At 48.2% G+C, this 26128-nt stretch overlaps 1 protein-coding gene across 7 annotated transcripts in view; it reads left to right on the top strand.

Moving 5' to 3' along the window:
- KCNIP1 (potassium voltage-gated channel interacting protein 1) overlaps positions 1-26128 on the top strand; it is a 364985-nt gene that overhangs the window by 204681 nt on the left and 134176 nt on the right. Inside the window, exon 1 of one of the 7 annotated variants that reach the window (XM_068698201.1) lies at positions 24321-24471. The exons of the other annotated variants lie outside the window; for them this stretch is intronic. The gene's annotated coding sequence lies outside the window, so the exon portion shown is untranslated. Of the gene's footprint in view, positions 1-24320; positions 24472-26128 lie in introns of those variants that run through there. 7 annotated transcript variants of the gene reach the window in all.

Here is a 26128-nt window from a genome sequence, read left to right as displayed (position 1 = left end):
TTTCACACTTCAGTTTGGCCTTTCTCTCCCCATGATAATGCCTCCCTGGGCATTTCTCTCCCTTACAAAGCCTTACAAGCAGTAGGATTTCGCCAGCTCCCTGTGATGCCATGTCTCTAGTAGCTCTCAGCAGTCAAGCACCTGCAGTATTATTCTCCTGTTCTTACTCAAAATCCAACATTTCTCAGACCTTGGTCTTCAGGCTTTCAGTTGTATTTGCTACCAGTGAAATCTTCTGTTGGTGCTGAAATAAAGGCAGGGTTTTTCAAAGGGAAGGAGGTGCATGTATAGCTTTAATGTCAGGCAACTTGGCACGTCATTCCACTGAGTACTGAGGACAGCAAATTCAAGCCCCTGTATGCAGGCTTCTGGTGGTTACTGACCTGCTGCTGAGTGAAGGGAACGGGCCCTCTGTCTGCAGGTGGGTCCGTGCCTGATACCAGGTTTCTTGTAGGTTTGGCTGGGGATACTGGGGCTTTAAATATCCTACCTAAGGTAAGATATTAATGAGGCTGTCTTAAACGTTGCATTGCAATTAGGCTGGAATTAGCATAGATAAGGATGTGCCTGGATAAGCCAAGAGTGAAAGCCCTATAAAAAGATGCACTAGTGTCTCCTTGCCCTAACAAGTCTTGTTTGGAGCTGCAAGGTGTGCTCCTGTGGTGATGCTCTCTGGGATGAACATCAGTAACCGTAATGTCCACAAAGCTGGACTGAGTATCAGCCCTCCTGCTTTCACATGGTCTCTGTACACCTGAGGTAATTTGTAGCACGGGTAATTGTATAAAGCCCTACATTTTTGCATCTCAGATGAAGTATTCCTGTATTTGGTCACTCATTAGCAGTACAGCAATTTCAGGATTGATGTTTGGTTTTACAATTGCCGGCAGAATTCAGATGGATCATCCTGGCATATGGAAAGCCCCGCTACTTTGGTAGCCAGCTCTTCACTTTCATCGGGCCGGGCTCCTGCTGGCTGCCTGGCCAGCTGCACCTCCTTGCCCAGATGAAGGAGATAATGTGAGTAGGCAGCTGGTGCCTAGCGCTGCAATTTGCAGAGATACTGCTGTTTGCTGGGATTTCTCCTGCTCCACAGCCCTGGAGAGCCAAACACAGCTTAGCCTGCAGCCCCTGTGCCTTTGGGAGAGCACAGAGTGCCCAGGGCCTCCTGTGTGCTGTTTCTCACACTGGATTCTGCTTTAAAACTTGGCAAAGTATTTCTGGTCTAGCACTGTGTGAGCGCAGGCAGCTGGTCCCCACTCCACATCAACAGTGCAGGGAACAACAACTCCACCAAAGCAGATGGGGAAAAAATGTCCTGACCACCGCCTTGTGAGAAATCAGGCAGCCCACGGCGAGCTATGGGGGGGCTAAATTTAACCCCCTGAGTTTGTGACAGCCAAGTGGAGAGATGGAGAGATGAGGAAACAGTCCTTGCAGGGCACTCGCAGGGTAGCAGCTTGTTCTGTCGTGCTGCCGCTCCCCTGCAGCAAGGTCGGGTGTTGGAGGAGCCTCCAGCATCTTTCCTCAGGCCACCCCTCTTCAGGGAGTTTGCAAATGTTTTGTATGTGCTTGAGCAGGGGCATTTCTGCAAAGCAAGCTGATAGGAAGTGACACCAGGAGGGAATTTTTAGCTCAGATGTAGCCTTTGGAAGCAGAATGTACAAGATAAAGCTACGAGCCTTGACATGCAATCCCTGAGACTGTGACGCTTTAGGTGGTTTGTTGCTTTTGGTCCTTGTTTTTGAAATGTAGGCTTAAACACAGACTTCTGCCCAAAATACAACAGCAGAATGTCACATATAAAAAAGTAATAATCTTAGTGTCCTCTTCTGCCTTTTACTACTGATATCACATATGTTAATCAAAGTTATTTCATGCCAGTGAAGCTTCCTGAAGCTGTGGGAAGCAAACTGCATATTAGATGGAAATGATGGATCTTGAGCAAATAATAGAGTAAAATAGCATATGTTTTCCTATTCCTAAAATAGCAAAACGCAGCTTTATCTTGGTGTACCGTGATTCCTGACTCGCTTCTCATGCGCACATGTGCTCCAGGAGGTTGTCATATGGGGGAATTGCTGGGGTAGGTGCTGGAGGCAGGCGCTGGCAGCAGCAGTGCCCAGCGACGGGCACCAGTTCAGACCTTAGCACTAAACCAATTTCCTCAATCACTAAATCAATTTCTTCAATCACTCAATTTCTTCAGGATTTTCACTTTCTGTGAACATCCCCCACAAACAGCTCTTCAGGAGCTCCCCAGGCGTTTGCCCTCCAGTAGCTCTGGCTGCATTAGGAGCCAGAAGGCTGCCGTTAGGGGTGGTGCTGAGCATCTGGGTCACCGAATCCACGCCTGCTGCATGGGAACCGGCCTTAATGAAGCCGCTCCTGCTCCAGGCAAAACTACTGAGGAAGCAGGATTGCTGACAGCACGGCTCCAGCCCGAGGGGTGAGAGGCCCAGGCTCCTGCTCAGGGCCAGGGCAGGGGTCTCTTGCTTCCCTTCTGGAAAGGGGAAAAAGAATAATTGCTGTGCACATGCAGGAAGCAGGGTGCCAGCGATGCACGGCTGGCCACAGTGGGAACACCCAGCTATCGCCTGGCTCTTGGCAGTGGTTGTCTGTAGGGGCAAATTGTTCAGAAAAATCTGTTCCCTGGCTTTTGCTATTTGTGTGCAGCAGCCCAGGGCTCTCCTTTTGGCTTGCTTGTTCTGCAGCGCTCTCACTTGCCCTGTGCTTGGAGGCAGATGTGCTGGCTTTCCCTAACTGATAGCGGGGACTGGCAATCCGCCTCCCTGCTCTGGGATGGGAGGAATGCAAAAATACTCTGAAATGAGAGTTGTTCTTCCCTTTTTGTGTATTTTTTTTTTATGCTTTGTGCAGACTGCTGTTACTTGTGGATCCTTCACAAATCTAGGACCCTCTCCCTCCCTAGGTGTTTGCCTGCCCCCAGAAGGGCAGCAAGCGGTAGGTGTAACTTCATCCTTCCCAGCTGCTTGTCTATCCCCATCATTTCCAGCACTGGGTGCTGTCTGGGCACCACCTCCCCGTACCCAGAGCCCCATCCCATTCCTGCCCCAGTGCAGGGGATTTTCCCTTCTTGCTCGCATCTGGGCTGTGTCCCTCCCTGTGTACTGCTGCGCACTGGTAAGGAGAAAAATGTAGGAAGACTCCAGAGCATTGAAAATATCTTTCCTTTAATATGGACCCGATGGGAAGTGAGAGCAGGAATTGAAATTCTACTGGCAGATACTGGATGTTTCAGCTTACAGCTGCATTAAAAATCCACGGTGTTGGAATAAATCTTTCAAATGAGGGATGTGAGGTTAGTATCAAACCTCAGTCTAAGCAGTCCTAAGGTTAGCAGTGTCACCTTTTCCAGCCCGACCATTTATTAATTTTAATCTTGAGCTAAATTCTCCAAATTGGACCAGGTCTGTAACTAAATTGAGCTCTTTCTGAAGCTGCAGCAGGCCTGACAGCGGTTCGCTGCCCTCCGACAGGGCTGTGACCTGCCACCGCCCCCATTAAATTGGTAGTCTGGCTGCCTGCGTGCTGCAGCCTCTTCCTAGAGCAAAACTGTCCCATTTTATCACTGCAGTCTTCATGAAATGAACTCTGTGAGACGAAACGACTCCTTAGTGCATGCTACAATTATTCCTACTTTTCCATTTTACTTTTTTGACCTAAAAAGACCTTAAAAATCCCATTTAAACCTGTACTAGCTCTGAAAGCACGTGAGTTTTCCCCCTCAAGTGACAGATCACTCTGTCACACAGAACGGTCGCCAGACAGGGGCAGCTGCCTGGAATAAAAATATTTTAATATTTGTTTTAACATCGCTCTGGTCAAATGGACCAATATATCTATTGTCAAAGCCATCAGCTCTTAAGACGTTTACTCTGTGGAAAATGAAGGTAAATGTGGCTTACCCTGAAGGACAGCAGAGAGCTGTGACTCATCCCTCAGGAGGAGCTGTTCTTTTGAATCCTGAATTGATGCACCGTAGGTCAACCAGGAAGGTAATTCAGAGAAGTACACAGCAAAAAGTCTCTAAACTTAAAAGCAAGTTCTTGCAGTGACAGCACAAATTATATAAGTGATTTGTTTGAAATCAGTACTTTCTCTAAAGTAAGTCATGGCTCGGGAGATGTTCTTTGGTTAGAAGTTTTCCCATTTTATGAACAGATCTGCTTCTGTTAGCCAGTGAATCACGCTGCTCCCTCCAGCTAATACAGAGTGATGCTTGTGATTATGGGAGCTATCAGCTCCTTAATGATAAGGATTTTAATTTGACTTCTTCTAAGACACACCATGAATAGAAATCACATGGGCCTCAATTCCTTCTGCACAAATCTTAATTGCAAGTGAAACTTCAGTGAGTGCTTCGCAGCACAGCTCTTCTTTTAAGGTACTGCCAGCACGGCTGTTTTCATCAGTGAGGTCTTGGGGAGACCTGCAGGTCACTGTCTAGCAGTGGTAGAAAGCCCTGGAAACGAACTCTTCTGCCAAAATTTGGTGGTGAGCTGCACTTCTGAGACATCCAAACCAGTGGCACAGGCAGGGACGGGATGGGGCTGAGTCCCCAGCGCTGCCTCCAGCTGCGGGCGCTGGGCTCCGGGCACCGCGCTCAGCAGCCGAGCTGCTTCCAGCCCTGACTCATGGCAGCAGCTGCCTGTGGAGCCTTCTGCTCTGCTTTTAGTCGGGTGGCTGTGATGGAAAGGCACAAAAAGAGAAATAAAATCATCCGTCAGATACTTAAAACGTAGATCAAGAACGGCTTACTCTGATTGTTGTCTTACTGCTCTCACATTTTCCATCCTGGTTTGATTTAACTCTGAGCTTCTTACCTAGAAATGCAGTGTTTTTTTAAGGACCACCATTCTTATCTTTCTACAGCAGGACCACAGATGTATCACGTAACTGGTAGACTGCAGGAGACCCCCGTGTTGCTGCCTACAGTAAATATTGTTGATGTAGTTCTGTCTCTCCGCCCTCTCTGAAGCAGTTGAAGCCCGGTCTGGATGCTGAGCCGTGCTCAGTATTAACGTCCATCTCCTCATGAGAAAGGTTCACTCACGTCAAGGGGGAGGGGAATAAATGACATTGACCCTCACAGGGGCTTTGTTTGGGAACATCTTCAAAAGCACCAACCTCCATCAAAAGCTTCCTTTTGTATATGGCTCAAGGCTTTCCGCTTCTGCCAGCGACGGAGGCTCCGTGAGCAGCAGTGAATCACGCCGGCCCTGCTGGCTGCCACAATTACCGCGGGCACACGCTGCCTTCCTGTAATCACTGTGCACTCGGGGGGGACACGGAGCCATCCGTCAGCGCGCCGGCTGCTGCAGCCACTCCGAGCAGCCTGGCTCTCGTGGTCCTTGCGCCTCTTGTCCTCTGGGTGTCACAGCCTGGTGAAACAGAAACCGATTTCTGTAAATAATTTAGATGTCCAGGGTTTTGTGATTTTTTTATTTATTTTTTTTTTTTAGTCTTTTCAATTTGTTTTCACAGCAGGTGTCATGCTGGTTGCTGATAGCTGCACGCCTTGTAGATGGATAAGCAAGTTTTGCACTTTCAAGCAAATTCTCTAGATTTGGGGGTGGGAGGGAGAGGGGGCAGTATCGATTGGTTTTAGTTGAGACAAACCAAACCCACATTTTCACCAACCTGAAAGCCTCTGGGCACTCTTGGCATGAGCGTGAGTTTCAGTGAGGGTTACAGAACTCCCACCCAGATATCAGGACTGCTCAGCAGCCAGGTGGAGGTTTGATGGCCTGGCGTTGATTGCAGCCAAAGATTTCTCACCAGCCCGACTTCTAGGCACAAGCCGATGCTCTGCATACAGTCACACGTGGTGTTTACCTCATCCTGAGAAAAATTGTCACCTACGGTCACCTGCAGGAGTGTGTGACACTGTGTGCTCCCTGCCTGTGCTGCTGGAAGGTCCTTCCCGCCTATTATTCATTAGGGATTTATGGACGTTTACTTGGCAGTGTATATCCAATGGCTGTTGGAAAACAAGTGTTCCCCTCGTGCTTGGCATCCTTCTTGGCAGAGGTACCGGTGGCAGAAGGGGGAGAATTCATCTCCTGGTTGTGGCCTCCAGGCACTGGCGGCGACAGAACAGGGGCTTGGTGCTCCGGATGGCTGGAACAGGGCCGTGCTTCAGGGGCAGGGGCTGGCCAGATTCCAGCAGCACAACATTGATTTCTTCTAGACAGATATAATATGTCTTATGGTTTAAGATATCAAATTGACATTTCAGACAGTTTCTGAACGTAATGGTCTTCTGCCAAAGGGTTTTTATTTAGAGAACAAGTCCCTTGGAGCCAGAGTATCCTGGATCCTTCCCTTTTGTGCCTGGTGTGGCGTGCCTCTTGCTGTAGCCGTGACTGCAAACAGCACTGATGTACTCGAGAGTTGGACGTGGGAGGGGATGTAACCTCACGTGGTGAGAGAAAAACTTCTGTTGGTCTTCTGTTTGAAGAATCCAGATGCTGCCTCATGACGGAGCCATCTCGAACCACAGCTCCTTGACTTCACAGATGAGCTTTTCAAAGCGTTTACCCAAACTAGCTGTGTGCCCCGGGGAGCGTGCAGTTAAGGCAGCGTGGCCCTGCTGTGTGCTGCTGACCGATCCCCACTGCCCTGCATTAACTGCCATAAGCTCTGCTGCTTGCTCCTGCCCAGCGATGGGTGCTCCTGCCCCTTCCAGGTGGGAGGAGGAGGGAAAGCACGATGCGATGAGATGTGATGAGTGCTGCACGCTGAGCTTTAGTGCCTGAACTGGGTTCTATGCATGCTACACAGCTTGGTGTGCCCATCCCAAAAGATGCAGAAAATGGGCTGAAAGCTCCCTCTGTACATCTTGTTTTCCTAAGAAGTTCCCTCCCTGAGGCTCCCGAGAGGGTTGGATCCACGTCCAGACTTTGGGAGAGGACTCAGAGCAAGCTGAGCTTTTAACGCGTGAGTTACAGGAAGAGGCACCTGCAGTGAAACCAAGTACACCCAGGTAACCCCCCCCACTGCTGCTGCGGCTGTGACGGGATGGCCTCGGCTCTGCAGGCTGGTGGCAGGGAAGCTGCTGCCCCTGGTGGAGCAGCTCTGTGTGCTGCACAGCACCAATAAACTCCTGCTGGGTCCTCACACCTCAGCACAACACCCCGGGCACAGCAACGGCCTCTGCCCTCTGTGGTTTCATGTTTGCTGTGAATTGGGTGTGGGGAGCATGAACACTTGGTGTTTAGGCCCATGCACAAATGCAGAGGTGGGAAACTGCATTTTGCTGTGGGGACTTCTGTGGATGTGAAGGAAAATGGAGTGCTCTAAGCCAGCATCCACTTAGCTCTTGGTACTGGGGAAGTGCCTTTCCATGGGGCTGACAGCAGATCTTTCCTGTTGTGCTAGGAAACGTAACTCCATCGGCCTCAAAGTCCCCTTCAGTTATGCCATTTAAAAATAAAATAATCCTAGCCCGCCTCAAAACAGGCAGATTTGTTCTGCCTCCGTTCTGAGAGGAGCCAATTAAACATAATTATTTGTCGTGATCAAAGATCAGCGTAAGAGACGCTCATGCTCTTACACTCCCTGTATCCAGGGAGGCCTGAGGGAAAAAAAAGGCCGATGTTAAAAGGAGACATGCGAGGAACCAAGCTGAGCCACAAGCCTGTGGGGCTCCAGCTGCAGGTCTGGGGGGGAAGCCTGCAGCCACTTCCCCACCACGTGCTGCAAACCTTGCTTGCAGCCCCCTGAAGCTTTCCACATGCTGCTGTCCGATAAATGAGGTGGGTGATGGGGGCGTTGCTGCCTCCCTGCTTGTGGAGCAGCCGCGGGGCTCACGGCCCTCCGGCTCCATGCCTGGTCCCGGGGGGCTGGGGCCGGCCTGCGCTGGAAGCTGCGGCACCACAGGTGCCAAAGGCTTTGCAAAGGAATAAAAAAAAAAAAAAGGAATTCTGCACTTACAGCAGCGTACTGAAGGATGGCTTTTAACTCCCTTTGTCGGACAAGTTTCTCTCAGTCATTAGGCAAATCCCTTCTGCAAACCCGTTGGTTCTGGGGCTCACAAGTACTGACCTGCATACATCATGTCATTACCTTTGCAGTTTACAAGGACAGGGATTTACATCTCGCTCCAAGATCTCCTGCTGTGTGGTTGTGTTCTCTGGTTATTAAGTTTTTGTGCTCTTTAGTTGGTAAGTTCGGGGAGGCAGAGCGCATTTCTCCAGCACCAGCCCTGCTGCTGTTACCGCTGCCAGACCCCTTCCTAATTCACTCTTGCAGTGGCAATCCACAGCCCGAAGCCGCTTGGGCTAGTTTTCCACTGACTTTTCAATAGCTCTCTCTGCATTTTGGTACGTAGTTCTTTGGCTGATGGTGTGAAAGGAAGTCTCCAAGCTGATGCCTCCCCCGCGGGGCAGCAGTCCGGCAGCCAGTGCTCGGTGCCATTGCTGCTGCTACGTCCCGAGTCATCTGGTCTGAACGGCAGACAAGTGTCCTTCAAAAGCAGCTGGTCGCCTCTGACAAGGTTAAATCTATGTGCAGTGGAAAAAAATGTACTGTAAAAATAGTTTTTATTATTGGCAGGAGCATAAGCGAGAGTGCAGCTTCAGGGAACAGTGAGGAGCTTTGGCCTAATTACTGGAAATTTGTGTTTCAGAGTAAGATAAGAGACCCGGCAGCACGGGGCACGATGCACAGGTCAGTGAAGGACAATTACCGCGATGAGCAGTGTGGGGAAGCACAGTGATTCACTCCGGCCCTCTCCGGTTTCTGTACCAGCGGTTCCTGGTGCGTTTGGTGATGATGGGCAGGGCAGCAGGGCTGGGAGAGATTGTGCTTGGGACGAGCCCGAGGCACCCTGCAAGGTGCTTGGACATGGAGAGAAAGCATGTGCAGGAAAACAAAGTTTTCCCTGTCTTTGGTAGGTAGTGCGGGCTATTTGAGATGTGTGTGGGTATAAACACAGCTGTTTGGCTATGTGTGCAGATGTACTTGTGTGTGTGTGTGCACATACATGTCTCAAAGCTCAGCAAGGAGCAGCATAAGCAAGCTGAGAGCTAAGGCAGCAGGCAGCTCCTGGGGCAATCCTGTTCCAGAGGATGAGGCAGCCTTTAATTTCGGCAGTAGCACAGGGATCTGTAATCAGTGTGTTGTAGCATCACCTCTATCATTTAAAAGCCACGTTAATGCTTCTTCATGGAAATCATCAGCACAGGTTTCAGAGCAGCACCCAGCAGCTAACGGAACTGGTCTCTGGGAGGGAATCTGCGGGTTCCTCTGCTCTGGGCTCAGGTCGGTGGGGCTGGAGGCTCCCCCTCCTCCAACCGCGGGGCTGCAGGCGCCCTGGTGGCCTGTCCCCTGCTCAGCAGCTGCCTGAGACTTCCAGCCCCGTCCCAGTGTCTGCAGGTGACTCTTCCCCCAGCTCGGGTGAGACATTTTGGTGCTATCCCAAGGTGAGACCAAGCTGCAATCTGTGTTTTCTTCCCTGGTAGCAATCCAAGCATGCATTATTTGCGCAGCTGGCCTGAAGAGTCACGCTGGCACGAGGGGAAATTCCTGTTACCTCTTTGGCTATTTCAGGATGTTCCAGCAGTGTGTGTATGCCTGCATGCACAGAAAGAGGCAGAGCTAAAGAATTAAACTATTTAGGGCCCTCCTGGAGCTGTGCCATACTTGTGCCCGGTGACTGGCAGCTGTGGAGGGAGCTGCCTCACCAAACCCAGCACTTCTGGTGGGAAGGGCTGAGGACGGGCCCCAGGCAGGCCAGTTCCTCCCTGTGTGACGTGGCAGGGTGCCACAGTGGTGCTTAGATTTAGGTTTGGTGTCCTTAACAGGTTTGTTTTAGGGAAATCTTGTTAAAAGAGAGATGCTATTTTAAAATCGTGGAAATAAGCATATTGAGTGAGTGCGTTCCAGGTCAAGTGACAAGAAGCACTAGAAGATTTGCTGATGGGAGGAGCAGTAGGTGGTAAATGGGAAAGGCTTTTCAGCCCCTGCCTGAGGGTGTAAAGCAGTCAGCTTTGTAAGGCCCGGCTCAGGCTGCTCCGTACAGCCCTCGCTGTTGCGGTGTAAATACCTGGCGATAATTGCTGCAGCTCCAGCGCACCCGGCCACCCCTGTGTGCCCTCCTGCTGCCAGCTCTGTGCCCACGTAGGACAGCAAACCAGCACTACAGCAGGATCAGAATCACCCCAAAAAATTCGGAATAAAGTTTAACATTTTTAAGGGTGCTCAGACATATGGCAATTATTGCCCTTCAGCGTGGCGTGTTGTACAAAGCTGAACTGCAAAGCTCTGCGTGTCCTGAGGACGTGGCACTGCCAAGTCCTGTTAGTTTAACAGCGGGTTGAGGTGGGTGAGGGGAGCTGGGGAAGAAGCTTGGGGCCGTGCAGGTGGATGGAGCTGCTGTGAGGGATGGCGGCTGGAAACCTCATCGCTGGGTACTGCTGACCTCCTCTGGCAAAAAGCAGGCAGACACTGAGGGAAGGCAGCTCCCTCGCTGCGGGCTCGGGATGGGGACAGGGTAAACCCTGTTCTCATGCAGGAATTTACGTTGGGACTGGAGAAGCTGAGGCTGCTGGCTGCTATTGGGAACGTGAGGGTAGGAGCAGAGCCATCCGGCCCCGCAGCTCCCGTGCCACAGGAAGGCAGGTCCATGAGGGGCAGGGCTGCCCCCCACCGAAGTTGGACCAGCCTCAGTCATCGTGTCATTTTAAATGAAATGACAGGATTTCCAGTCCCTTTCAACTTATTGAAATCTATTATTTAGACATCCCTGGGAAGCAGCTGTGTTTCATCACCATTCATGTGTTCTAAGTACAGGAGAGCTCCAGGCCGCGTTACCAGAACAGCTTCATAAAACAGCATTGGTGTGCCCCAGTACTGCACCTGCCGATCTGCTACACCTCCCTTCCCCACGCCAGCAATATTCACCCCAGCTAAGTGCGTGCTGCTCTTTTTTTCATGTGAAACGTGGTGTTTGCCCGGCACCTCTACGAATGCCTCCTTGTCCGAAACTCAGCCTGTAGCCTAGAAAATAAGCAAATAGTGGCTCTTCTGGTCCGTGTCCACTTTGGGCTGACTTTACAGCCATCTCCTTAAATGTTTCGGTGTCCATATAGTGCCCGGGATCTCTGCAGCACAGATTTTCTGTCCCGTGAAGGGCTAATCTCCAGGGAAGACAGTTTTCAGTTAAACAAGTTCTTGTATCTCTTTCTGAAGCTGTTGTCTTGGCTGTAGTTTTTTGCACATGCACAACTTTATGAAAATAGTGATTGGGACCCAAAATACAGTTGTGAATGTCCAGGGTCTCAGTGTTACACTGGCTGTGGAAGGCAGCAGGTCATTTGGCTCCCTCCACACACTGTTTGCTCACTAATGGCTGTCGGTGAGTGCACAAGTGATGTGTCCCACCCATTTAGATACCCATACGTGCCTGTAATTTCTCTGAATATTTTTCACTGCAGTTGCACTACGGAGAATGAGAGGAAACCTCAAATTGAATATACAGACAACATAAATGGATTTGTCACATAGAAAGCTGCTAATTCCTTTGCAGGCATTTCCCTTCTGGGGTTTAACCACCAAAATTAAAAAAAAAAAAAAGGGGGGGGGGAGGGGGATAATTAAATGCAAATATCTTTAACTTATGTCCTTAACAAGTAAGACTCACTGGAATTTCTGTTTCTGCAGCGCAAGCACGTTATCATCCATCATCAATAAATCTGTAATCATTTTAATAGCTCAAATTCAGTCAGCCCTACAAGCCTTGTCTTCCATAAGTTTCTGCTATAATGGAGCTAGTAATTCCATATTTAAAAGAAAGATCTTTTATCTCATGGGTAATGACTGTAAAATAACAGGAGAGCCGTAACAGGATCAAAGGGCATAAGATACAAGGATTGCTTTGATATACTGTGGGTTGTGACAGACGGGGAGTAGCCAAACCTTCTAGCTCTTGGAGATGCTGTCTAAATTTTTCATGGGACACCGAGCACACCCTCTCTGCACCCCGGCTGCTTCACCTCTCCCCAGAGAGGTCCCCAGCACACGGCTCCGTCCTCCTGATGCCCCCCAGCCCCACGAGGTGCCCTCTGTCCATGCCTTGGCTCACACCAGGGCCCCAGGTGGTGCTCTGGTGCTGCTGGGTGAAAAATATTCAGCTGCGAGCTGCTCCCAGAATCACAGCCGGGTTTTTGGTTAGCAGGGCAAATGTGGCTCACCACCAACAAGACATCTCTTCAGGGGTTAGATCATTGAAACATGGCTTGTTGTGTGCTGCTGGGCACACGGAGCGGGCTTCACTGGGACAATAAACATTAAAATCCTCAAGATATTTACTGTGCTGGCTGTGATCCATATGATGGTAATTAAACCTAAATGATTTGAGAATACATTGCAGCACTGTGTGGTTTTAGTAGGTTTGTGGAAAGCACTTCTGTTGAAAGTTCAAGTAAGATTACCAGCACCGCCTTCACCACAGGCATAGATGTATATCCAGTAGTTGGTCCTGCTGTCATGTTCAGAGCCACTGTGGCACTAAGGTGGTGCTCAGTGAAGTGTAGGGTGGGCAAGGTTGAAATCCAGAGGGTTTGGGGGGAGTAGATGGGGTTGCCAATGGGCTCATTGAGAAGTAAGTGTTTGCCTGTTGGAATTAATGCTGATGGTGATTTACACTGCTGTTGTTGCAAAATGACAGCTGTTTTACACTAGATTATGATCATAGGCTAGTAATAGTAAGTAATCCTTCCCCGTGCTTCCTAAACCTTTCCAAACCTGCAAGCACGGCTGTCACAGCACTGCTGGCTCTGTGGGATTTTCCACGTGCCTTGGGGCTCCTGTTTGCAAGGACGTGGGGCAAAATTTTACCCTTCCAGAGCAGCAGGGCCTCTGCACCCCCTGGGCAGAAGCAAGACAGTTTGGTCCCATTAAAACAACAAAGTGGGTCAGTTTGGCATGCAAAATAGAACAAATTCATTGCTTTATGTCTAAAAAATGTTCTCCAGTGACATTGTCAGAACATCTGAGTTATTTCATGTGTGTGATGCATTTTAAATCAGTTCAATGAAATCTTCAGGACGATTTGCTGAACTTTTTGCAATTCTGCCCAAGCTGAGCAGTAGGAGGTTGCGTGTAGTTGTTGAGCATAAAACAATGGGGAGAACACACAAAACAGCAGATGGCTTTTCCATCATGCCGTCCTCTTTCAGAAGGCATTCTCAAATTGTGAGAGCTCGGCACAGCGTGTTGGGCTCATTAGGCTGATGTAGGACCTGCTGCTGTCCCGATGCACAACACCTCATCATCGAGGCTACTGGGGCTTTAACCACAGAGCCCTGCGCAGCATCGCTGTTCTGCCGGTGGGACTTCACATCTCCAGCTGTGCAGAGCTGGCTATTTCCATTGCAGGTGTCTCAAGGGACAGAAGACTCTCACCTGGCAGAGGAACTGTTTAAAGCACAAAGAAACAGAATGGCAAAACACTTTGTGATCAAAATGACGTGTTTCGGGAGCAAGGCAGAGAGAAACACCTTTAAAAACAGATCCTCCTGGGCGCAGCACGGTGCAGCCACATCTGCAGACATGAACTTCCCAGATGTTTGTCCACAATTTACACATAGCAGCTCTCGGGCCATGCTGTTCCCAAGGCAGGGCCATACTCGCAGCAGTCCTGCAAAGTGTGGTGGGAGTTCTTGGGACGCTGAGGGTAAGCCTTGGGGGCATTGTGCTGTATGGAGAACAAATACCTTGTGCAAATTAATCCTCCATTAAGTACTTTGGCTCCAGAGGCCCCTTCCAACCTCAACTATTCTTTGATCAATGAGACACTGAAATGGCTCATTACAGCATTCACTCCGGTCTCATTCTGCCTTTTCATCCTGACATCCACAATGTGCACAGCCACTTACAGCCCGAAGCAGATGCACAGCCCTTAGGCTGACGGTCTGCCCAAAGGGGAGGCCCAAGTGCCCGCTGTGGCTCCTCGGGCAGTGGTGCTGGCAGCAGGACTGGCACAGCCTGGGCATAGCAGGCTCTGCTGGAGCACCAGGGGCTCCATCTCTCTGCTCAGTGCCTGAGCCTTGCAGCCTGGGGCTTTGGTTCACCTTCCAGAACAGCACCCTGTGTTCTGGCAGTGTTAAAAGAGGGGTCGGGGTTCTCCGCTATGGATCTGCCATTTCTTGGTAGAATTCAGTGCAAACCACACAGATTAGCTGCTTGACTAACTGTAAGCATGGATTATGGGAGTACAAGATATATGGCAAATGGTTTGAAACTTGGTAATGGTTTGCCTCGTGGTGGTGTTGGCAGCAGTGCTAAAAGTTCAGGTTCTTGCTGAGACGGAGAATTTGTGGTTCTGCTGCCCTTTGGGAGATGAGTTGCAGGACTCCTAGTTTCTGCCAGACAGCTGTCCTGTTGCTTCTGCAGTTTTTGGTTCTCCTTGCCTGGCATCACACCAGCACCACACCATCTCTCTGCTTGGCAACATATCATCAAACCTCATCTTCATCAAAGCAAAGGCTGTTCTTGTGTTAGCGGTATAAATGCTGGGCAACTGCTTAGATAGTCACAGCTAATTGAGTTAAGAGACTTTTCCTGTTCATTCTTGAAAGAAGGGGCTGTGAGAAGGCTTGGACCCAAAAATCCCATGTGTTGGTCTGGTGCAGTACCCGCAGTAATGCCTGTCCGCTGTGGCAGCTGCCCGGGTAGTGCTACCAGGGAGTAACGCTGCTCTCCAGCCTCTGTTATCACCACCTTGCCTATCAACACTCATTTCAGAAAGGTGCTGTGAACTGGAAGAGAGACGTGCTGCAGGAGGAACTGAAACCCCTTCTGCTGTGCAAGGACACTTGCCACCACGTGGCTGGTTTCTTTCTTTTGGTACTTCACAGGTTGTTGCTGGGGGTCATCACTTCTGTTTATAGCCTCGGTAGTGTCTCTAAAGCTTGTTCTTAGGGCGTGATCTCCCCTTAAAAAGAAAAAAACCTGCGGTGATCTTCTGAAGCAAACCATTTGCCAGCAGTGATGCCAGGACCTGCTGCTGGGGCACCTCCGTGCAGCACAACCGGCTATGTCCCTTTGGGCGTTCCCTTTGAGGGTCACTGCTCCTTTTACCAAAGGCACAGCATTTGCTGAAATCAGCGCCACGGTGGGGTTTAAGTCTGGCTGGAGCCAGGGGACAGACTTTTTCTGAACCAGCCCCTTTGCTGTCAGCAGCACCCCGCAGGACAATTTGGATTGCAGTGCGGTTACAGGACTAATTCATTGCTTTTCTTTGGGATTGAGCACATTTCTCTGCCTGACCTTAATTGCTGTCGAGGCAATGATTCTTCTTGCTCAAACACTTGTCGAATTCCTGACATTAAAATTTTAAATTATAATTAAGCTGAAATAAAGAAATCACACGGTGCCTCTCACAGCCTCATTATTTCGTGCTGATTAATGTTGCTGCAAACCCGCCGAAGCTGGCGAGCTGCGAGGAGCCGAGGTTAGGTCCTAACCTTTAAAAGCCCCGCAGAGTTTAATCAGGGGCAGTCGCCTCTCAGTAGGATTTTTGAGACCAATCTGTATTTTTCCTAGCAGGATAGAGCTCTGCGTTTAATTGCATAGGAAGGTCTAAAGAGCCTGCAGAGAGGAAGCAACTCACTGTCAGGTTCTTTAATTTTTAAAAGCAGTTTGAGAACACAGCTGCTGGGTTATGGGGTTGCTTTCCAGCTGTACGGGCTCCTCTTCAAACCTCGTGCAAGAACCACTTGGCTGAGGGTGATGCGAAGAATTTCACAGGCTCCGTGCAGATTCATTTTGACATTTAAATAATTTAGGGAATGTTGTATATAATATTATAAACTGTGAGTCATCCTTGTGGTTGTAGCTCAATGTGCCAGATAACACAGGAGCAGAAAGGTCCTTTAATTGCACGTAGAGGTGATATTTTTCATAGTGACCATACTTCTGGGCTTGGAATAAATGTTCATTTCCACAGAGGTCCTTCCTGCAAGTTGTGCGGTGTTTAACCAAATGGCAAGGTTAAAAAATATCTTGTTTAAAAGCAGGTTTTACACTCTGATGCTGCTGGGTGACTTTATCCACAGGGATCCCCAGGTATCGTCCAGCTCCCAGTGCTGATTTATTGCAGACTTTCCAGAAGTTGAACTGATGAGGTCGCTCTGAAGGGTTGCCCAAGGCTCCACAAGTCCTCTATAGGCTGTGTTCTGTCTAGTAAGGGCTTGGAGCAGGAGAGGTCTAAGCTAGCTGAAGACAAAGCCCATTTCTGTTGTGCAATGACTGTTTCAGTGCTTTGCACCCTATACAAAGCTAAAAGCAACTCTGGAAATTTTCGTAGGAAAGCGACATTATCCCATCTAGGGAAGAGATGTCTGCCCCATAAACCTGAGGCCAGCAGCGCTGAGAAAGGAAGGCTGGCTTCATTTCCCTCCTCACTCCATGCAGAGGTTTTCATCTTTGATTTGGTCAAAAAGAAAAGACCTGAAGGAAAATGAACATCCCTCCCTCTTCCTCACTGGATTCAGGCACACAGCTCGAAAAGCCTGCAGAACCAAACCCCTCCGTGAGCTGCCCTCCTCTGCTCTGGAACACCACACGAGGCCCGGCCTGCACGACAAGGCCTCTCTGCTGCTGACTTTAATGCTACACAAGCCTGAGAAAGGGCCGAAGTGTAGCACGAAGGCCTTGGTAGCTGTTCCAAAACCTTCTCCCAAGGAAGGTTGCTTGATGCTGTCACTTTTGTAAGCTTCTCACTGTGGTAAGGGAAGGGAAAAGAGGACAGAGCCGGGCTCTGCTCAGCGTGCCCATGGGCAGGGGGCACAACCCAGAGCACAGGAGGTCCCCTCAGACCCCAGGAGCTTCCAGCACGAGGTGCCGGGCACCCTGCTCGGGGTGGGCCTGCTGGAGCGGGGCTGGGGCTGGACAGAGCCCGAGGCCCCTTCCCACCTCAACCAGAAGGCGATGCTGTGAAGCAGCCTGAGAGGCAGAAACACGCACATCTGTGTTCCTGCAGGCCAGGGCTGAGCACACCCACGGTTTACAGCTCCACAGTGCAGCACAAGCAGCATTTACTCATCGTTTTTTATCATCTGATTAAGAGACGAAAACAAATTGTGGCTGTTGAGGTTTACGTTGTAAACCTGAGGAACATGAGATGGGAGTTTAATGGGGTCTCGACTTTCCTTGCTAAACCCGATGATTAGGGCTATAAATTAAACGCTTAAGGAAATGAACTGTTCACTAAGAAGTAGACTTAAAATAATGGGTGCATTGAAAAAGCTTGGTATGAAAAGTGCTCTCTCGTGTTACGCACAGCTGAAGTTACACCGGCTGGTTTTTAGTCTTGGAAGTAACCTGAGGTTTGGTTATTTTTGGCATCACTGTGGTGTCTGTCAGTGGGGGTGGTGTATCATGACAACACTTCATTTTTTTCATTGTTCACTTGAATTTACATTTCTTTACTGAGATGCTAAAATGAACCTAGAGAAGTGATACAAGCAGGCTGCAGCAGACTCAGTCAAAACAGCTGATCGGGGGAAAAAGGTTTGTGCCAAATAACATCACTTAGGTTAAAGCAAGATTTTTTTTTTCATTAAACTGTATTGCTGCCTACAAAATATCCCATAATAAATCTTTCTTGTTTAAAAAAGAAGAAATTGCTTTTACTTCACTTCTGCTCTGTGTCACTCGGAGATGCCTGCGCAGCGTCACAGCGGAGGGGTCACAATTTTAAATACTGGGCAGATGCAGCTAACAGTCAACTTGTTTCATCGTACCACAGATAGGAAAAGCTTCTGTTTAAAAATAAATTGGGAAGAATATTCGGGTATCGGCTTTTGAACATGGTAACAGTGGCACTGTAATGTCTCAGGACTCTTTCTCCAGGAATTCAGTTTCAGCAATAAGCTCAGACAGTTCCCCTCACTTCCTTACATCCAGTGCAGAGACTGGAAAATGCAGAGACTGAATCAGATTGCTGATTCAGAGAATTTCAGTAAATGGATAGATTTTTGCTAGAGCAGATCTTTAAAAATCATAGTTATTGCTAGTCTTTGTGGCATACTGACTGCAGCCAGTACTGGCCACGCCAATACCCCAGAGGTGAGCTTCAGCCAGACACACTGCACCTGCATCGACTGCGAACCTTCTCAGCCCTTGCTGTGGTTTACTCCTGGAGCTGCTGGATCCTGCCAAGGCAGTCATTGGAAATAACATTTCTTAAATTGCTCTATAAATTTAAAATTAATATGGAGGTCGTGCATGCTCTTGTGGAAGCTAAGCCATTTTTAATTGATTCATGTTCTCTGTAAATGAGCTCACAGCTGAAGAGATCACTTCATTAGTGCCACAATCACACATTTCTCAAGTGGGATGTTTTCAGTGCAGATGCCACGAATTCACAGAGCTGTGTACTAACAAGTTGGAGCAAAACTCTTCAGTAAAATCACTGAAAGGTAGGTGCAGCCTTAAAGGCGGGCAGGGGCAGGAAAGCCCTCTGCTTCCAAGTGCAAAGTGTTGCCCTCTCTTGTCCTACAGTCCTGGCATCCTGCAGGGTTGCACAGGGACTGCGGCTGCTGATGGTCACTGCCTGAAATCCAGCAGGCAGCGCCCAGAGCGTGCCTTGTGTCACCAGCACCAGCCGTTGGGGCATTCGGAAGCACAGGGGTGTTCCTGGGAAGTCACACTGTTAAAACAACAATTTGCCAGTGGTGTGAGGGACAGGTGGAGAGCTGGACACCTGTTATATTCATCCCCTTCCTCCTTGCTGAGAACATTGCCATGTTCTGCCCCCAGGTGCTGTCCTGGTAATCTCACTGGAATGAGAACCACTGCTTTCACCTGATTAGTGGCCTGGCAATCCGGTCTCAGTGTAGCTCTGATTGCCAGTAATAAAGGCAATTCGATTCTCCCCCTTGCCTGAGCTGCCTTGGAAATTCACTTTGGACAGATAACATCACCATTTAGCAAAGGCATGTTTAAAAAATTGAAATGTTATTTCCCACAAGAAGATCAAACTGCCGAATATCCCCTTGGTTTAAATTTGAGACACTCATCAGAGGATGCTAAGAGCTGGCTTAATGCTGCAGGCAGCTGGGCACAACTCTTTTTTTCTCTTCTCGTTTCGCATGCAGCATCAAAATCAAATCTGAGCAGAATGGATTTGCTGAACAGGTAATGTGTGTGCTCAAACAGACATGCCTGGACTTTGTGCCCTGCTACACTGACATCAACAGCTCTGACCTTTTATACCAATGAAGCATTGCAGCATTTGGTAGGACGTGAGTAAATCCAGCCTCAGAATAACGTGTGAATGTAGAAACACCACAACACAACTTCAGGAGTCATTATTCTGTATTTATGTAGCAAATACTGCAATTTGATGTAGTGCAGTGGGGGAATTCCAGATTTTACCGATTACTTATGACCATTTGGAAGAGCTGCCTGCTGAAGTCAGCTGGCTCAGAAAAGGAGCAGAGAGTAATGGGAGTCTAACATCAGAGAGTAATGGGGATCTAACATCAGCCCAAGAACTGCTATGACCCTGAGTGTTGCAGCCGGTTTAAGATTGCGGGCCCAGGAGGTTGGAGATGGAGGTGACAATTTTGCACGGATTGTGTTTTCCTCCCTATTACATACAGTGGCACAGCTCTGCAGCCAAATTCAGCACCAGTTGTGTGAGGTATGTTTGAAAAGTCATACACAGATGTGCGCTTGGAAACTTCAAGAAGGCAAATGAAAATACATTGCACGTTACCACGCTTTTTATCAGAAAAGAGTTTAACGGCACTCCCAGCTTTAAAAAGTCAAATCAATGGCATGTCAGGGAACAGGCTCCAGGGACTGAAGACCTTTTTGGTGCTTGCTAATGCAGTGATGATTTCCTGTCTAAAGCCAAAGGGATCAATAACTCCAGTTAGCGAGAGAACCCTTCAGGGGAAAAAGAGCTAGTGTCAGAGGAGCTCATTGGGCTGTTTAAGTAACAATATTTTATAGATCCAACAAACAAGCTATTCCCAGCCCAGTAAGCAGCATTCCTCAGCTGCAGGTCAGCTACAGCAGAAATTAATTTAGCTCAAAAATGCATGTAGCTTGTAGCACCATCCACGGCATTGCAGAATTAATTTTCTGCACTCCCCATTCAAGCCTGGCTCTCCGTGAGGCAGCTCCCAAGGGGTGATCACAGGCTTGCCCTTAGCTACACGGAGCGCTTTGGGAGATGCTGTGTAATTCATCCCGTGTGGTCGGATAGGTATTTCCCTTTGGCATCAACTGTAATAGGAAGGTTTTATCCATCCCAACAGATCAATGCCTGCTTGAAATATAGTCACAAATAAGCATCAGTTCTGCCAGATGAACAGGTCAGAGAATGCCTCCTAAAGCAGACCTTTGGAACAGTTTGAATTGGGAAAATGTTTGCTGATGAGGCTGTGTTTTGCATTCACGTGTAGATGGTATGGAAGTACCCGTGCAGGTCAGCTCCAATCCATTCCCTCTTGGCATGCTTGATTGCCATTGTCTGATCTCAATCAAGAGCTCGTGAGGAGCTGCATATATTAAAAGTCAGCTATGGTTTCAATTTACATGTTGATGCAAAGTATAAATCCAGTGTATGAAAAGGCTTTCTGCAGAGAAACGCACAGTAACTGGCTAGGGAAAGCACCCCTCTGCCCTGCTGTTTGTTAACAGGGAAAGCCCTGTGGGTGACACGGTGCTTGGAGGCTGCCTTGGGCACAGCTGCCTCGAGGTGATAAAGGTCTCGATCCTTGGGAAGCAAGGGGGGTGCTCAGCAGAGCTGCTGCTTTGGATAGAGCTGGTTTGGGTCTAGTTAGGGACTGCCTGATGGGATCCTTTGGGAGGCAGTTGTAAAGGGTAAAGGAGGCCAGGAAGGCTGGATGTTCTTCAAGAATGCTTTTTTTTTAATTTATTGTGCATATTCTGTATGGTCTAGATGCTTATTTGTTATTTGTAAGGCAGCTGAGCCCAGCGCAGTGGCACATTGCTGCCAGGTGCCAGAAGGCAGCAGGATGGGTGCCCACCTGCCCACACGGGCTGCTTCGGGAGCTCTCAGTGTGAGAGTCTCCAAGGAAGGTGCCTGGCTAGGGAAGCCTCCTGGCATTTAGATATTCAAGGACCTTCCTCAGCCAGGGCGCTGTGTGGCAGAAGATAGTGGCTGGAAGCCTTGGATTTGAAGGTGTTTCTGTATGTGCTTCGGTGCAGTAGTCTGCCCAAAGTGGGCATTGCTAGCGTTTAGCTTCATCTTAGACTGCCTCTGGGAACAATTCTCCTTAATTTGCTTTAGCCAAATATATTTCTAACCCTACAAAAATGGGTCGTGTTGGTTTTGTGTGTGTGTGTTTTTTTTCCCTCTGTTCGCACAGATTCTTTTCTTGCCATGCAAATATTGATCTTGGATCAGTGTAGGTGTATCTCTGCTCCCACTGACCTTGCAGAATAATTTAGAGGGACTGCAGTTAAAATAATTCAGTATTTTTGACTACCTCATCCTTAATGTGAAGTGACAGTTCTTCTTAATGCGTGATATCAAATCAACAGCGTTGCTTAGACTATCTTAACCCTATGGAGGAATATCACTCTATGCTTAGCAACTGAAATAGGATTGTAAGTTTGAATGCTGTATCCAGCTCCCTATATTTAGCTCTTCTTGTTTCAAAGGTATTCAACATGCAAATCCCCGTGCTTCTATTTTATATAAATCCTATTTCAGTTATTTGCATTTAAAATTTGGTTGGAGTTGCACGAAAAAAAGCTCTGCATAGCTTAAGACAGCTTGCTTTGGAGGCAGAAAAGGAGAAATACCTCCCACTGAGAAGTAACGACCAGGAGTTCAGAGCTGTTCTTCAAAATGGGGCAGAGATGACGTGTCTGACAGTGCTGTTTTTTCCATGGTGAGTAATGCTGCCACTCCAGCTCCCCATCTTTGTGGGTACAGACGACGGTCATTGACGCTTGGCGCTATACCCACGGATGGGAATGCCAAGAGCACTTAGTAGCCTATGATTCAGTTCGGCAGACCGAGCTAATGCATTCTGTACATAAAGAAAAATATGCTTTTGGTCTACTAGTAACCTTTTTCGTGGAAAGGAAAGGAATTATCTGAGCAGGGTGTTCTTTAAACAGCTCTGCAGAGATGAAATGCTTGTGTCTGTATACAGCCAGTCCTTGGGGGGAAATGTAGCTCAGGTAATAGGGGGTCATTTCTTGCCCCTACACGTGCCACAGAGGCATTTGTTTTGCCAGTCTGTGGTCACCCCTTCTCCCTTAATCACATGCAGTGATCTTCCTTGCAGCATGGGCTGTTTCCAGCCTCTGATAGAGCAGGAGTATTCCAGCATTGCTGAGAAAAAGGGAGTCATTGGGATGCTCCCCGGTGTTGTCACTGCAGTAGAGAGCATCTGACACAGCCCTTGCAAATGGCAGGACTCATGAATGAAAGCTGCTGATCACTGACCAAGAGCTGTGTAATCATCTCCTTCTCTGGAGAAGAAAATTGGTTTGCTTGGAGGTGAAATCCAAGGAGAGCCTGAGCTAATTTATAGCTACACTTTACAGAAATCAGCACCCAAATAATAGCTATCAGGCTCTGGGAGTTTGTGCTTCTGTAAGAACACCTCATGGCATGGCTGAACGTGCTGTGGGACAAGGAGCAAGAGAGGCAGGGTATCTCCTGCCAGCTACCGCACTGCATAAGGAAGGGAGCCAAGCTCTCTTCTTCCTACCACCCTGGTTAAGATGGGACTGTTGCCCTTGTTTGCACAGGACAAGCTAAGAACACTCTGATGGTAACCTGAAGAGCAGCAGTGTCCCAGCATCTCTGTTAGAAGCCATAGGACCTGGTAGGTCTGTCCTATTGTTTCTGTCTATTGAGTTTATTTTTCTGAGATGGACAAGGAGAGGGCCTTGATACACCTGGTGACCAGCCCTCTTTGGTCATGCAGCAGGTAGGCATCCAGGTCCATTAGACACTTGACTGTTCCCAGGGGTCTCTGGAGAAAAAAAAAAAAATGGTTAAAGTTGCCTGTGATTTACTTCAATTACATTGGGAAAGTGCAAGTTGGGCACCAGTGAAAGACATCTCATTTCACTACGTTGAGATTTTGTTTCAGTCCTCTTGCTTGGAGGATGATTTTCAAATTAATGTGAAAGCAGCAGGCTTTCCTGTTGACAATAACTTGTGACCTGTGTATTCAGTGAGCTGTACTAAGGATCAAAAAAAACCATCCAAACAAAAAGCAGCAGCAATAGATGCAATACCTGCTTTATGAAAAATGAACTCACAGTGTAATAGAGTGCAGATGCCAGAAAAATCAGGGCTCTTGTACACGAGATGAGATCTCTGTCTATGAAACACCTAGCATGTGGCTTTTTCCTAAAGCAGGGCAAGGATTCAAAAGCCGTATGGACACAGTTCTGGGCAAGGTATTCCTGCCTGAGCTAGGGGCTAGCACCATGACCTCTAGCGATTCCTTCCAAACTTAACAATTTTGTGATTCTGTGAAATGCAGTTAATGGACTATCAGTGTGCATGCACTGGTCTTTGGACAAATACTGAGAGGCAGATTGCTGTTAAAATACTGGCTTTGTAGAGGTGATATTGTGGTAGGAGATATCTAATCACAGATTCAAATTCTACTAGCCAAAGCAAACCATCAATAAATAAGATTTTGGTTTGACCAAAATTTCACAAAGGCCAGGGTAGGGGAGTCACTACCTTTGGGGAGAGATTTAAAATAAAAAGTTAAATGTGAGCTAGTTTGTCCTTCAAAATCATTTCAAAATTGAAACCATTGGCACATCTTATATTTATTTTTATTTTTAACTTGGAATTAGCGGCTGAATACAGTACCAATCACAAACAGATGAGATTGCCCCCAAGCTATTAAACATATATGTGTTTTTATGTCTTTTATTTTTCTGTGAGTTTTTCAGTGTTGGATATTTTGAGTGGGTTTGGAAAACATAAAGCGATGCTGGCCCCATCCCTGCAGGGCAGAGAAGAACTTGAATTTCATGTTTTTGTGACAGTGGGAGTAGCAAGTCCCTTTCCTCCAGAGTCAGCTTTGTGGGTGGACTGCTGTAATATGCTGGTAGGATATCCAAATTACTCCCCTTGTATTGTGCGCTTTGTCACTTGTAAAACCACGTTTCATTCTTGCTGTGAGATGTAATTCAGAACAGAGCAGAGAGGAAGAGAATCTTTGGCTCTTAATTTATGTACGTAAGTTAAATGAAAGTGCTCAGGACCAGCTGCTTTGCTAATTTAGCTAGCCAGCTGCCTCTTGTTGTCTGTATCAGCCTGGTGCTCGCCCAGAGAGCTGGTGCCCATGCACCCGTGGGCTGATGCTGTTGTATATCAACTGCCATCACATCATCTGTAGGGCTGGCTGCTTCTTCTGTCCTTCTGTAACGCATAACCCTGGTGATACTGCCCAGCGATCAAATCATGCTGAACGTGTAAGTTCAATATTGCAAAATAATTCTGTCTTCATTTTAGTTATGTCCTTGGGTTCTGCTGCACAAGTCTGTGTCTGTTCTCCCCTTCTGATGAGGTTATTGATCTTTCAGTGGAGTGATGGCTTCTGATAACCACCTGCCTGAATCAGCTCTAGTGGCAACCAAAGAGCCATTCCTTGTACACAACCGTTCTGTCATCTCAGCTGCCAACATCAGCACGTTTGAGTGCCCTGTGTGCTTGGTGCTGTGCAGACGTGTCTCCCTCCCTAAGGGAGCAAAGGGTTAGTTGTGGTCTTTTTAACGCAGTAGGCTCTTAACTGAAAAACAAGCTGTCTAACAAAGCTGGGATGCATAGAAGTGCACAGAAATGCTACCCTTTCCCCATTTATAAATGGATTATCACTTATAGTAAGTGCTTCATCATGCAACATACCATAAAGATTGAAGAGTATAATAAAATGACTTACTTGTGTGGAAACGGCCAATGCTCGTCTCTGCCAACAGGGCATGGGCTTGAGCACTGATCCTTCTGGAGGGCTGGTGCCTCTCAAGAGCAAGGATCTCACCTCAAGAGCTGGATTCCTGTCTTTTGTAAGGTGTGCAGTTATGAAGTTTGCTTGTGGGCAAAAAAGATGCATAGTAAGCAATTAGTACATGTAATAGGCATAGTGCCTTTTGTACCTGAGGCCTAATTTCTTACACTTTACCCCCTAACCATGTATTAACTGTATAAAAGACCTCACTGGCTTTTTGTGGCTGAAGATGGGGGACAGGACTTCCTACTGTGCTGCTGCGTGTTCCTCCCTATAGCTGCAGAATCCACAGGCTGCTTCTGTCCTGACCCATCCAAATTGTACAGTGGTTGTTTTCCATGACATGTCAGATACAAATCTTAGGCTCCAGTGTCTCAGAAACAGGGTAGACCACAGGCAATGTGGCACGATGATAAAACCAGAACATGAGATGGGGTCAAGTAGAGGGAACAAAGAAAAAAGGACAGGGAAGAAAGGCTGAAGTAATCGTAGTCAGCTGGAGACTTGGAAGTCTACTTATGGCCAAGAGACCTGCTCTGGCTGGCTGCACTTACACCTCCACACCCCGTGCTGTGGGACAGCTGTTTTCTCTGCCCCCTCTCAGCAAGCTCAGAGCCATCAGCTGGCCACCAACTCAGGGGTTTCCATGCCTTCATTTTCCAGAGGGGTCACCTTGGTGACCTCCATTTTGTCATTTTCCAAAGGGACAACCTCAGTGACCTCACCGTCACTTTCCTGATTGTCTACAACCATGGCTGCAACATCATGTTCAAGATTACCGACTTCCACAGCCTTGATGCCATTGTCTGGAGGGGCCATTTTGGCTCCCTCACCACTGTCATCCAGAGGGGTGGCCTTGGCTCCTGCTGACATCAGGACAGGCCACAAGGATAGGTGCCTTTGACTCCATCAGCTGGAGGGGCCACCTCTACCCCCCCCAGTGCTATCATTTTCCAGAGGAACCACCTTGGTCACCTCCACACCATCCTTTATAGGAGGGGCCACCTCTGCCTTGACATCTTATTCAGATTGTCCCCAACCACAAGTTCAGTACCATTCATGAGAGTGTCCACCTCCATAGTCTCCACATAGCCATTTTTTTAAAATATAAAAATTTTTTTAAA

The sequence above is a fragment of the Anas acuta genome, chromosome 14 (genome assembly GCF_963932015.1).
Source record: "Anas acuta chromosome 14, bAnaAcu1.1, whole genome shotgun sequence".
Lineage (NCBI taxonomy): Eukaryota > Metazoa > Chordata > Aves > Anseriformes > Anatidae > Anas > Anas acuta.
This window is presented reverse-complemented; position numbering and strand designations above follow the sequence as displayed.